This window comes from Ctenocephalides felis, unplaced genomic scaffold (genome assembly GCF_003426905.1).
Source record: "Ctenocephalides felis isolate EL2017-DRISC unplaced genomic scaffold, ASM342690v1 CF-g0.4_SCAFFOLD_01604, whole genome shotgun sequence".
Classification (NCBI taxonomy): domain Eukaryota; kingdom Metazoa; phylum Arthropoda; class Insecta; order Siphonaptera; family Pulicidae; genus Ctenocephalides; species Ctenocephalides felis.
Window position 1 is genome coordinate 59379972 of NW_020537758.1, and position 15503 is coordinate 59395474.

At 31.1% G+C, this 15503-nt stretch overlaps 1 non-coding gene across 1 annotated transcript; it reads right to left on the reverse strand.

Annotated features, from left to right (window-relative positions):
* Window positions 1–149: 149 nt before the first annotated feature.
* LOC113374100 lies at window positions 150–268 on the reverse strand. Its single transcript, XR_003366947.1, has one exon. It is a non-coding gene; the product is annotated as a 5S ribosomal RNA (ribosomal RNA).
* Window positions 269–15503: the final 15235 nt, after the last annotated feature.

The window sequence follows — 15503 nt, forward strand, 5'->3', positions numbered from 1 at the left end:
TTTTATAACAAAATATGCAGTATTTATATATATATTATTTCATTTTACATAAACTATTTTCTCATCTCTATCAAAGATTTTAACAGTTTATACCGAGAGTATGTACTATTTATAATTTGACTTAACATCGGTAAAATACTAGGGCAAAAAGTCAACGATACGTGGTGTTCCCAAGCGGTCTCCCATCTAAGTACTACCCACGCCCGATGTTGCTTGACTTCGGTGATCGGACGAGAACCGGTATATTCAACATGGTATGATCGTTGACGACAAGTAAAACTATACAATCATATGTATACATAAGGTTATAAACGAAATTTCAGTAATAATTTAATATATATCTGCAATGTTACCATAGGGATAACTGACTTGTAACGCGAAGCAACCGAAAAGTTGCCATAGGGATAACTGACTTGAAACGCGAAGCAACTGAAAAGTTGCCATAGGGATAACTGACTTGAAATTTTGTTCTTAGCCACGTAATTCAAAAAATTTCGAGAAAATTATATGAACACACTTAACCATTTATATACCATTTTATTCGTTATTTTATTCTGCATCTTTCGTACGAACAAAGTTTTTTCGTATCTTTTACGGTTTTCATGTTATAGAGCAATATGTGTAGATGTTAACTTGTCAAAATGCAAAGTGCGGCTAGGTTGGAGCAATACTCCTCACGATTCGATATTTCTGTAAAGAAAACATATAAAGTATTATACATCGTTAGAAAGGTCTCAAAATTCTTAGTTTTTTTCCCATATATCGCAACTTCGAATTCCAAACGGTGTGGCCTACAGGCGAGTTGCCGTCGTAAAATTTCAGGAAAATCAAGTATTAAAAAAAAGAGTGCGCTTAAGAATCACACGCGATTGAAGTAAAACTTATTTGCTACTGTACATAGTAGCAATTTTAAGTCAAGTAAAAATAAATACATCATATAACAATTTTGAATAATGTTTATTAGTAATATGGTAACACTCGTGATGCACACATTTACTAGTGTCGATTATTATACACATTTATATAATAATAAATTATAAACTATATATTTATAATAGCATTATAAATATGTATAATATTTACAAACAATATTGTAATCAAACTCATACTTGAAATATGACATGATCGGTTTAAAGTAATTGCTGATTAATAAATTCTACAATATTCGTTCGCACAGTGGATTATGTTAAACAACGCCTAAACAAATATTGTTTTTGTAACTTCACTCATCATGTAGTAATTGTGTTTGAAGAACTTCATGTAATTAAAATTAACATACATTCATTTACTGTTTATATTTTTTTACTTTTTCACTGGCGATATAATCTCATTCTATGAACAGCTGTAATATCTGTCTTGCCTACAAAATGCCCAGCACATAGCTTGATCTATGAATTTTTATTCTTTTTTATGTGAATGTTAATGCAATGATCATCATCAATATTACGAGGTAATAAATTAACCATATTATTAACGTCAACAGGCACATTTATAAATTGGCCAAATATTACAAATTGTCCATTTGCATGTCGCAATCGTCTAATTTGCATGGAACACAACCTAGGTGAAATTAACCTTTCAGATACAGTATCTAGTTTAGATAGATAATTCGGTATAGGTGGAAATACAAACCCGTTAAATTTACACAAAGTGGGAATTTTACCCGAATTTAATACCTTTCGACAAGTTTGAGATCCAACCTGAATATTTGAATCAATATTCAAAAAAACAGTAATAAAAATTTGTTTTTGAGCATTATTTGATATTTTTAAGTCATTTTGAAACCAAAGTCTATCACATACAAAACATACATAGCCAAAGCTAAAAAGTTACAGCAGTACTTCCATCTAAAAAGATAACCGAATAATATGATTTAATCAGAATTTAATGAGTCATAACCCAATTAATGTCGGTGGTGGTGAAGAAGTGCAAATTGTTTTCACTTCTGAACTTAAGGTTAAGATTAGCTTATTTCCGGCACTCGCTTGTTTTCTCTCCATTTACTGCAATAATTTTGTTGATCGTAGGTTGAATAGAGCACATGTGAACAGGATTTGACAAATTAATGCACTTCAAATATAAACTTAAGTAATAATGTCTATTGAATTATTAGTGAGAAAAATGCAATTTAGATATTTAAGTTACTAAAATCCAATTAAAATATGACACGATTTTTATACAAATTATAGGCAACATAATTGAAGCAATCATTTTGGGTAGAAAAATCCAAGGTGATATTGTACCTTTACCGCGAATGCCATATATTGATTCTTTCTGAATTTGTTATACCTTTTGAAAGACTTCAATTTTCAACACTTGTATTTTATGCTATAAATCACAAAGGCAGACGATGATTTTTTGTGTGATAAATTTGGAAAATCAATGTTCTAGTCGTGAATAAACAAAAAATCATTCATTTATACATCCACATCTACAGGTATGACTAAAAAATCGTATAACCCTTGCCATTAAAATAAATTGAGCTATTGGAAATAAATTTGCAGTGTATAATTTTTAATATACAATTTTATTGAACATATTTTATTATTTCTTAAAGGGATAATGAAAGTGTTAGCTGTGAAAATTAAGAATTATCATTTTATTTGAAGCAGTTCTACATTTAACATCACTCATGTATTGGTGTAAATAGTATTTAGAAAAACAATAATTATTATTTCCAACCGAATGGTAAATATTAGTATATGATATTGAAAAGATGTAGATGTGGGTGCAGGGCAACGTCTGTCGGGTCATCTAGTATATATCTATATAATTATATATATATATATTAGATTATTGAATATGTCCAAACACATAATGCACAGTTTTGTTTATTTTTAGTTATAAACCATCACCTTTTTTGCTACTGGACGAAGTAGATTCAGCTTTGGATAAGTTTAATAGTGTTTTAGTGGCTGACTATATTAATCGATGTAAGAATGATGTTCAAATCATTTTAATATCATTGAATCCTGAATTTTACAAAAGTGCTGACACTTACATAGGAATCTTTCTACAGGTATGTACCAATGAATCTCTTACCACCGCAGTTGTTTATTTTATCGCAAAATGATAAATTTTGTTATAAACATTGTTTGTTATTTTTTATAATGCTTTCATGGCCCTAAAGGTGCACGGCATCGTGCCTTAAGACAAATTGCTGGAACTTCCCGTACCACAAATTAAACAAAAAATTAGATTTTTGAAAAAAATTAATTTTTGAGAAAAATTGTCTTTTTTGGAAAAAAATACATTGGAGAAAAAATTATTTTAAGTTTAATTTAATCGCACTGCTTTAGCTGCATAGGAACTAAATATCGAAACGCGTAAGCGCCGTGTCGCAGTCGAATGGACAAATGATATTACGGGACCCATAAAAATGTAAACAAAATTTATACACATTATTAAAATTTCCATAAAATATCTGACATTTTAATGTGCATTTGTCTAATGATAATTTTACCGCCAAATGGCTTTTTTTAATTCTTTCACTAGAGATTCGCAACTGCTAGTTCTGCCTTCTCTAAAATTTAATCAGTTGTTTATTTTGTCAATACAAATAAAATGTTTTTGAATGATTAAAATTGGATACTTTGTTCTCTTAAAAACTGAGTAAACGTTTTTGGCACCTTTTTTCTCATATCTTTGGAACGGCCTGAACCAAAAACTAATCAGCACGTCTCCTTATCAATACGAATCGAATATTTTTTGAGTTATGCAAATCGGTTGATCGGTGTTCCAAAATGTCTACAATTCAAAAATTCCAATTTATATAACCTATATTATCAGTAATACCAATTAGTTAAAAATTAATGTGTTTTACACTACATTATATACCGAACTGTATATACATCAATTATGAGTGATCTTAAATGTAGAACTGCTTTAAATAAAATGCTGAGTTTCTAAACTGCTTTGAATAAAATACTGTGAAATTCAAATCAGACACGTATAATCACGTAATGGTGCCAATCCACTAGGTAACCAGGGAACCGAGAAGTATTTTCAGAAGCGCGCCCAAACAGGCTAAAACGAAAAATTCTGAGTGATCTCATAAATAGCCATTTGTAAACGCTAACATTATTATTATTATTATTATTTTATTATTTCTAATTAGTTATTTTGTTATATTAACTTCCCGAAGGACAAGTTTATGTTTTCATCAAAAAATACGATTCGCTAATTTTATGTTTTCTCGACGTTTCAAGCCATTCTGAATCGAATGTGTGTGTGTGTGGACAGATTTTTTGCCGTAAATCGACGTTTTTCAAAAACGTTCGGACCGATTTCAAAAATTTAAAAGCCATTCGATGTATCTCTATGAGGACTATTGTTTGTCAGTTTTGTGGAACGATCGGCGAAGCAGTTTCTTTATAAATCGCAGCACAGTGAAAAATTTTTCGTTTACGTTTTAGCCCGCAATTCTGAATCGATTTTGAAATTTCAAAAACCGTTCGAAAGATATTGATTGGGAATCGTGCTGATTAGTTTTTGGTAGAGATCGGCCGGGCCGTTTTCTTGTGACAAGGTGAAAAAAAATTTTGTTTCGTCAATTTTTATTATTATTTTTTTGACGGTAGATACCATAGTCTTTTAGTTATTCTAAGTCTTAGTAATACTAAAACATTACGGCCCTGCGACAACTCGTTTAGCTCTAAAAATGCGTCAAAGTTTGCAAAAATTAGCATGGTCTATTTGGCATTTGTCAAAATTAAAGCTTTCAACGAAGTTTGCTCAAGAACGCTTGAACCGATTTCAGAAATTTGAATACCATTTGATGTGTCTCGATGAGGATTATCGTTTCTCAGTTTTGTGCAACGATCGGCCAATCCGTTTCTTTGTAATTTGGAAAAAAGTGTATCTAAAAGAATATCTTTCGAACAGTTTTTGATTTTTTGAAATCGATTCGGTAGTATGAGCTTAAACGTGGACGAGAAGTTTAACACTTTTTTTCGAATTACAAAGATATAGCTCGGCAGATCCTTCGTCAAAAAGTGAAAACTTTTTCGTCCACACGTTTTAGCCCGCAATTCTGAATCGATTTTGAAAATTCAAAAACTGTTCGAAAGATAGTAGTTGGGAATCGACCTGATTAGTTTTTGGTAGAGATTGGCCGGGCTGTTTTTTTGTAATAAGGTGTTAAAGAATTTTTTTTGACGATTTGCACGATTTTTTTTACGGTAAATGCCATAGTCATATAGATCGTACTAAAATACGACGGTCCAACACAAGTCGTTTAATTTTAAAAATTCTTCAAAGTTTGCAAAAATTAGAATAGTTTTTTTGGCATTTTTTTACAGCACTTAACCTCTAGTTAAGTCCATGTGGGCTGTTCTATAATATTTATTCATCATGGAATCAAGATTAATTTTTCAGCAAAATATTTATTTAATTGGTGATGTTGAAACTCAAATTATTATCTTGATTCTCTGATAAATAAATATTATAGAACAGCCCACATTGATTTAATTAGAGTTTAAGTGGTTTATCAATATTCTTATGTGTTATAATATTTGAGTTCACAAATACTATACAGATGGCGCAAGAATTTACTTAATGATTGATGCTAATAACAAATGTTGGCGAAGCAAAGAAATGCCCTTGTTAAGGACCGCCCTAATATATATATATATATATATATATATATATATATATATATATATATATATATATATATATATATATATATATATTATTTCACCATCTGAAGAAAAACCTCTCGCTTTATATATATATATATATATATATATATATATATATATGTATATATGTGTATATATATATATATTATTTATATATATATATATATATATATATATATATATAAATTATATATAATCCCACATATAATTATACTTACAGAAATCCAGGCGAATGGGCAGCAAAATAGTTTCAATTCGCACGGCTGATTATGCTGACTAAGGTCTAACACATAATTTCTAAATATTGCATATACTATGAATTAAAAATCATAATTGAGCATAATGTATCTCATATTAATTAAATAATTTAATCTGTACACTCAATGTAATAAAAGAAATAAATTTTTGAGATAAATATATACTTATACTTTATTTTTATATATGTATGCATGGTTTATAGTATATTTATAGTAGTCTTTTCTTTAACCTATAGGAATGAAATTGTAATGCTTTAATAATAATTCAAACAAATTTTGTGTTATCACTCATATAATGTATTTTTGACTGGATGCTGTATCAATTACTTATACTCCGCACTTTGGAAAAGCTCAAACTGAAATATATACTGAACAAATGACTACAATATTATATAATATGTTACAAATTATTATATTAATACATATGTTACAAAATTCATCACATTCTATTAACAAGGATTTTAACTGACCCAAATTTATTGTGTTTTGTAGACTCATACCGCTAATTATTAGAAGACCTTTTTAATGTATTTTATTTTTACACCTTTATTAACATAATAAAGTCAGACAGAGGTTTCATTCTCCTCCACTTCAATCTATTTTGATTTATTTCACCACTCACCACATTAAATTTGCATTCAGTCCTCATTCATACTCATTCACAGTTTGATACATTGACATTTGTCTAAATGAACCATCTTCATTTTCTGTATAATATTTTTTTATCTCATATTTATTACTAGTCTAGAATTTATATTGTTTACTAGTCTTCTTTACTAGTTGTGATCTTTGTGGAAATGTTTGTGTTGCCTTGTATAATGCTCATGTATATCCTTATTTATTGCAGATTGCTCGTATTGGTTCTGTTGTGTTTAACTTTGTAACTCAGGTTTATTCAAATTTTTCAATTTTTATTATTTTATTCAATGAAAGATTATTTGTTTTATTATGTATAATTTTGATGGGTGTTAAATAAAGATTGTATGTTATTTTTATCGCTTTATTGATGATTATTTGTAAGTTGTTTAGATTAGTTTTTGTTGTCTGGCTCCATGTTGTTATCCCATACATGACTATGGAAATTAGTATTAGAATCTTATTATTTATTCCAAAAGATTTAGTGTTATTCGATGATTTGCAGCCAATCGTCGAAGTATAAGAAACAATAAAAAGAGAACTATATATTTAGATAGAGATAGTAACATAAAGTAGTGATAACTAACAATAAAACTAAGTAAAACTAGTGAAAACCAGTAAAAGCAGTCTTGATAAGAGAGGAAGTGAGAAGTTCAACTTGTCAATTCAGAAAACTGGATCGTAGAAGTGCAAAAGTCTACGATCCAGTTTTCTGAATCGACAAGTTTAACTTCTCACTTCCTCTTTTATCAAGACTGCTTTTATAAACTTTATTGTCTCTCTAAAATTCACAAACAAGACGTTCCTTTCAGACCCATAGTCGCTGGCATAAATTCTCCTCTGTCCAAATTCTCAAAATTTCTAAGCAATATACTCTCCATCATAACTGTCCAATCCTCTCATTTCATAAAAAATTCCTTTGAATTTGTAAATAAATTAAACGGCTTAGTCTTACTCCACGAAACTCTATTAGTGAGTCTAGATGTTGTTTCCCTTTTCACCAACGTCCCCTTACAATTAATGTTAGATGCTATAACAGCTTTCATTACATTGGTTTTTAGAATCGATCAAATTCATAATCACGAACACCTATTTTGAATTTAATGACCATTTTTATTTTCAAATTTTTGGCACCCCCATGGGCTCCTCTATATCCCCGGCCCTAGCCGAATTATCTTTACAACATTTAGATACCAGAGTGTTTAATTCCATCAGCATAGACAGTTACTTTCATCACAGATATGTTGATGACATTATTACTTGTATACCTCCTCAAAAGTTTGACTTATTGCTCCACTCATTCAATTCGTTTAACAAACATATTCAGTTCACTTTTGAAAAAGAACAAAATAACTCTATCAGATTCTTGGATGTCAAAATCATTAAAAGCACAGACAACCGCATTATCAGTAACTGGTACCAAAAATCTACTTGGTCATGTAGGTACTTAAATTTTCACTCCTACCACCCCTTTAGCATGAAAATAGGTACTATCATTAATCTAGTAGACCATGCTATCCTCCTTTCTAACAAACAATTTTGGACCTCAAACTCAGATTTAATTTTCAAAACCCTTACACAAAATTCCTATCCCCCACATCTTATTAAATCCGTCACAAACAATAGACTCACTTTTTTAAAAAACAAAATAACTAACCCCAACCTGAGTTTAATTTCCACAAAAGACAATAATTTTGAAGGTACCATTTGCCTGCCTCATATCGAGGAACTTTATTCGATGTGGAAAAAACTTTTTCACAACGCAAATCTTCGTTTAGTATGCAACATCGATTTAACGCTCAATTCCCTCTTCTCAAATTTAAAGCCGCGCACTAGTTTAGAGCGAGTATCCAATGTGGTCTACAAAATGGTCTTACAATGCGTGTGGTCTTGCAATGACTGTGATTCCACCTATATTAACGAAACAGGACAGAACCTTATCAAACGTTTGAAACAACACGATAATAACTCAAAAAACAAAAATCAAGGGCAAACAATGATTACAGAACATTTAAAACTAAATAACCATACGTTCAATTTTTATGACGCAAAGGTTCTTCATCATGAGTCGAAAGTCGCACAAAGGCGGATTATATATATATATATATATATATATATATATATATATATATATATATATATATATATATATATATATATATAGTTCTTCTCGATAAAGACCAAAGCAAGTCGGAGTTGAGGTTGATAACCAATATTGGTAGGCACATATTTTTCTGGGAAGTCTGTAATCAGCAGAATAGAACATTGCGAATTGAAATATTGAAATACAGGTTTATGAAGAGCCTCAATGTGCACGCGCCAGCCGCATGCCAGAAACTTCCACATGAGGCACCGACGTATGTGAATAGCAAGAGCAAACATGCGGCCAAAAACTCGAAATGCAGTGCACTTCTCAACAACAAGTAGAAGAAGAAAAGTGAGCTTTCAGGAGAAGACAAACATACAGGCCAGCACCGACACCAGTGCCACTGATGAGGAGCTTTACGTCAGCTTTCAATCCCACCAATATTGCCCCCAACGCCAAACATGCGTATCCTCAACTTCCTATCCCTTTCTCATCATTCAGAACTATGATTTTGTCTTTACCATCAACGGTTTACCCTACACCATCATCATCACTGAAACAGTCAGCATCATCACCGATACGAACTAGAGCAGGGCTTCTTAAACTTTTTTATATAGCGACCCCCTTCAAGCTTAGGAAATTTTAAACGACCCCCTCCTCCAAATAATAAAATATATATTAACCGTTATCGCACTATTTTACAATGTAAATAAAATAAGGATTGAATAATATATACCCATTCATGTTATATATAATTGGAAACGTTGACATAAAACTATATATATATATATATATATATATATATATATATATATATATATTCAATAGAAAAAATAAACTTTTGTAACAAATTCTTTATAAGAAAACATAAAACTATATCTACATATTCAATAGAAAAAAAAATTGTAACATTTTTTTAATGAAAACCTATTATAACAATATTAATGTGATGAATGTGATTGTTTATTTTTACACAAATAATTAAATCTAGGCTCAATTTAAGTTAGTGCAGATCGTAATAAATGAGGCTGATTCACATAAATATGTTGCACAAAATGGCAGTAATTTGTTTATTGCCATTTTCGATAGTAGGGAATATTCTGATTTGATTTCAATCCAAAATTCATGCACAGACACTTTAGAAAATTTCATTCGCAAAGTAGTAGTAATATTATCACTTGTTAAATCGGCAAATTCTTCTGGTGCTTTTAAGTTTGAAAAATTAATTTCTTCCATTTCAATTGAAAATGGATTGCAAATCCATTGTTGTGTATCGATATCATTAAGTTTCATATTCTTCAAATGATTAACTATAATTTTTGTTATAGGAGTATCTTTTTTTGAAATATTGTTACTAATTATAAACTCGTTAGTAAATGGAAACATTTCGAGCGATCCACTTTCTACTCTGTTTTTCCATATAAGAATTATTTTAACAAAGGCCTCAAGTTTATTTTTTAACATAAACGTATTAACGCAGACTCCCTGCATTGATAAATTCATATCATTGATTTTATAAAAAATATTGGCCAAATAGCATAGCTTGAGAAGCCATAAATTATCGTGAAAATAGTCGGCCTAATAATACTAATTTTAAAATTTTGTTTATAATGATTGAAAAGTATCAGATCTTTGCGACCCCTCTTTAGTAGTCTCGCGATCCCCACTTTAAGAAGTTCTAGAACTAGAGCATCACCAATCCGGTCTGCCTGCAGTCAGTCAGATCCAGACTTGAATACGCCGGCAGGACTTTTTGCTGACAGGGGTGAGATCAGATAGCTGTTTGCAGATCCCGAGTTAAAACAAATATTCAGAGAGCTTTATAAACTGACAAAATCACTAAGCACCACCATAACATATTACGACAAATACACTACAATGCTTAAATTTTTGACAGCATGCCCATAAACCGCACGCGCGACGTATACTTTTAATTTTAATTCGAACGGACATAAAAACTACGTCGTCGAACTGAGACAGACGAAAACAAAAAATATGACTTGGACATTTTTCTGATTAACGATACGCATTTGAAACTTACAAACAGACTATACATTAACAACTACAAAGTATACGGAAACGACAGATTGGCGCACGGACGCGGATGCGGAGGTGATTTGTGTTTTTGATAAAGTCTTGCATCAGATAGGAGCAAGTGCCAAACCTGACAGCGGGTTCAAAAATTACTGCCATCGATGTATGCATGAAAGGTCAAAGAGAAAAAGTAATCATATCAATTTACATCCCGGCAAGCGGACTAGTACACTCGAACTTAAAGAACCTACTCGACTCAAATACATATGTTTTAATGGCAAGAGACTTCAACGTACAATGCACTTCTTGCAACTACAACAACGCAAATGAAACCAGACTTTACGAATACCTGACCGAAGACAACACCACGGAGACACATTGAACTATCTTGACACGCCGACAAGATACGCCACTGTACCGAGCCACCATCAAAGTGCAATAGACCTGGCATAGACTAAAAATCTATCTACATTTAACTTCCAAACTCACAACAACGTAACTTTTTAACTCTGGCCATAGCCCTGTTTTTATAAATATCACTGATAAACTCAATGTCGATCAGACTCCTGAACGTAATGTTTCAGATTACTCTAAAGTTAAGTGACCACTTTTCAGAGACATCATTACAAACAACGTACGAAACACGATATCTATTGAGACCAACACAGATATTAAAGGCAACGTAGAGCGTGGTGACATCCTACTAAAGGAACACGTAAACAGAATTAAGAAAATATTTCTAATGATATACCCGACCACCGGAATGAAACATGGACAAAAAGACTAGAAAATAATAACACTGGCCTACTCAAAATTTGGCAAACCGATAAAAGACTGACACGGAAAACAACGCCATCCCACCACTCAACCTGCTGACAGCAACTACGTTACGACACCAGCAGACAAAGCAGAAATATTGGTAACAAACTTTAAAAGCAAACACGAACAAAATGCCAGTATGTCAAACGCAGACCTGAGACGAGACTACACGAACTTATTCAAAATTTTACTGAACAAATTAATGACAAATACTTACGTATTATTATTTACGTAGTTTTCGAAATAAAAACGTTATAACTTCTACATTACACCCACTCACACAACTCATAGAAAATACCGTACTCAACAGCCTTTTTCTTCTAATTACAAACCTTTAGATAGATTTTTTTCACAAACCTCTATATTACCAAATTTATACTATATTTTAGAATACCATATTTTTCCATTTTTTAGATACATAATTTTATATGCTGTTTTTTAGACTTCTTATATCATTTATTACCATCCTTTAGATTAATACATTTAATAATTTTATATACTATTCTTCAGATTCTACAAATACTTTACACTATATATTATCATCTCTATATTTTGTATTTATTTATCCTTTTTACTTGTCATTAATTATATTTTGTTAAATATAGTTTAAATGTTTAAACCACGTGGCGCTGAGAATTACGTGCTACCACAACAGAGTGTAACGAGCAGATCAACCGAGTCAATATTCGAGGCAACCAAAAATTAATACCAAACCTAGTAAATTCCATTTTTTAATAATTCTCTAGTCGTCACTCCTAAACCTTTAGCCTTTTCCAAATTTTCATCTGCTCCTTCTCTCTCTTCTCTGACTTCTGATACAAACCTTAAAATGCCAGAAACATATGCACTAACATTGCATCAAGCAATGGATTTAATTAAAGTATTCGACGGTACTGATAGCCAAAAGCTAAATGCATTTCTAAATTTTCTCTGGTATATTTTTGAGAGTGTCATTTCCAGGGATCATTCGGTTCTTGTAAAATTTATTCTATTTACAAAGTTGGAGAAAAAAGCCCTCCAAGCTACGCAATATAAAACTATAACTTTACTAAATGACTTGAAAGCTTGCTTGGAGGAGACATTTTTAGATGATAGATCTGTAGCTTCACTACAGATGAAATTTAATAAAATTCGTCAAAATTCTAATAAAGACGTTCATTCATTTTCTATACGCTTGCAGGCCATACTGAGGCAATTGATTAATGCAACTATTAAAAAAAAATCCCGTAGCGAATAGTTATTATACTGATCTCCTCCAAGATCAAGCTCTCTACGTTTTTCAAGAAAGTTCACATCCAAACCTCAAAATTGCAATAAATTGCAAATCTCCTACCAATTTACACTCCGCCATTTCCATACCCATAGAGGAAGAGATATCTCTTAAACAAAACAGAATAAATCGTTTCGACAAACCTTTCAAACATATTAGCCCTAAAACTTATCGTTAACTTATCGTCCACCATCAGATCATAAAATTATCAAACCTGAGCCCCCCTTTTGCAACTATTATAAAGGTATTGGTCACGTTATTAAGGATTGTAGAAGGAGAATGTATAATGAGCAAAATCGTTCAAAAATTAACAAAATAGACGTAAAGGTTGCCAATGAAGGCCCTTCTTCTTCTGCCTCTACCTCTACATCCACTCCTTCTTCTTCTAGTTCATAAGAACTTTCGTCCAAAGCTAGGGATTTTAAAAAAGAGCAAATTTCTTGTCTCACTGGCAAACCAAATTTAGCCTATATTAACTTAGAATCACTAGATACAACAAAAGTCAGAATTAATTTGCTTTTAGACACTGGGGCAGAGATTAGTGTCGTTAAGGTTTCTAACTTGGACGATGATATTGATATCTCAATTAAAAGGGATGACAAAATTAAAATTACTGGTGTGTCAGGCAATGCCATTGAAATTATAGGGACACCAAAATTGAGAATATTATTAGAGAATAAATTAATAACACATAAATTTTACATTGTTTTTGATAAACTACCCATAAAGGGGAATGGAATTTTTGGGATCGACTTTCTTAAAGCTTATAGGGTAATATTAATATCATCGATTCAAGTGTGAACTTTAAGGACACTAAAACTATTCCTCTAAACTTTCCAAATATCGTCACCTTGAATCCTAGATCGGAAACCATCGTTAAGGTGGAAACTGATTCAAACTGTGAAGGCGTTATTGAACGGTCAGAGATAAGTGAAGGGGTATTTGTTGGCAATACCCTTGTTTCTCCTATTAATAATTCTTGTTTGTTAAATATAATAGATTGTAATGAAAGAGAGATCAAATTCAAAACCCCCATTTTTCAAGTTAGTGGTCTGCCAAAGTCTGATACATTTTATTATTTATTTTCATTAAATAATTTTCAAGTATTAAAAAATTTTCAATCAGGAAGAATAGAAAAAATTATAAAAGATTCAAAAATAAATCATTTAAATAATGAAGAACGTGAACTCTTACACGAAATTTGTAATGATTTTAATGATATTTTTCATTATTCATATTTGGATTTAGCATCCGGGTTCCATCAAATATCTATGACATTAGAAGATAAGGAAAAAACGGCATTTTCAATGCAAACTGCTCATTACCAATATAAACGGATGCCTTATGAGCGAAAAACCGGGTCAGCGGCTAATGAATACTGTTCTTTCCGGCTTACAAGGTTTAATATGTTTTGTTTATATGGACGATATCGTATTCGCGAAATTCTTGAACGTTTAAGAGATAATAACCTCAGACTTCAACCAAAAAATTGTACAATTTTGTGTAAAGAAGTTTCTTACCTTGAACAGGTCATCACATCTGAAGGTATTAAACCTGATCCATCCAAAATATCAGCTATAACCGACTTCCCAGTCCTAAGTAAAAATGTCCTAAAAACATTAATTGTTTTCGGGGTTAGCTGGATATTATAGGCGATTTATCAAAAATTGCTAGACCTTTAACCGAACTTCTTAAAAAGGATTGTAAATTCAATTGAACTTCTACACAGCAAAATGCTATTGAAAAATTAATTACTCCTTTAAGTACTGCATCTATTCTTCAATATTACAATTTTGAACAACCCCTTAATATAACTACCGATGCTTCTGTCCCAAGGCCCTATTGGCAAAGATTTACCAATAGCATTTGCTAGTCGTACCTTGAATTTAGCTGAAATTAATTATTTTACTGCGGAGCAAGAGCTTCTAGCCATTGTATGGTCAGTTCAATATTTCCGTCCTTATGTCCACAGTGTAAAATTTTATATAGTCACCGACCACAAGCCTTTGGTTTGGTTGTTTAACTTAAAAGATCCAGGTTCTTGTCTCATGAGATGGAGAATTAATTTAGAAGAACACCAATATAAAATCATTTACAAAAAGGGAAAATCAAACACCAATGCTAATGCTTTAAACCGCATTTTTCTTATTAATAATTTACCTATCTATGATGACTTCATAAACGCTTTTGAAAAACAAATTATTACAAATTCAAAGGTCAAAGAGACAAATGAGAAATTTTCCATTCTTAAAAACCAATCTTTTTGATAAATTTCCCTCAAGATTTTGCTAGTTCCAATCATCTATTCTGTAAAATATTATCCAAATTTAACAAATTTAATGAGCTAGTTGGCCAAAACATGGTGATCGGAGAAGTAGCATTTACTGTATACCATAATACTTTTATTTTATATCTTTTAACTAAACTTAGAGAATCTGATAGTACCAAATATTTAATTTTGTTTCAATCCTTAACTAATCTAAAAAAATTTGCTTAGAGAAAAACATTAAAAAACTCTCTCCTCCTATACTTATTAATGAAACTAATAGATTAGACTGGTCCCAGCTACGTGCCATGATTCGCTATATCTTTAATAACTCCAATAGTGAAATTACTATTCATAATTTTCATATTGATGATCTTTTAATAGAAAACGATAAAGCTACTATTTTCAGCGAATACCATCTTTAACCCCTGGGGGGACACTAAGGTTTCAAAAGAACCTTGAAAAGAATATTAATTAATTATAATTGGCCTAG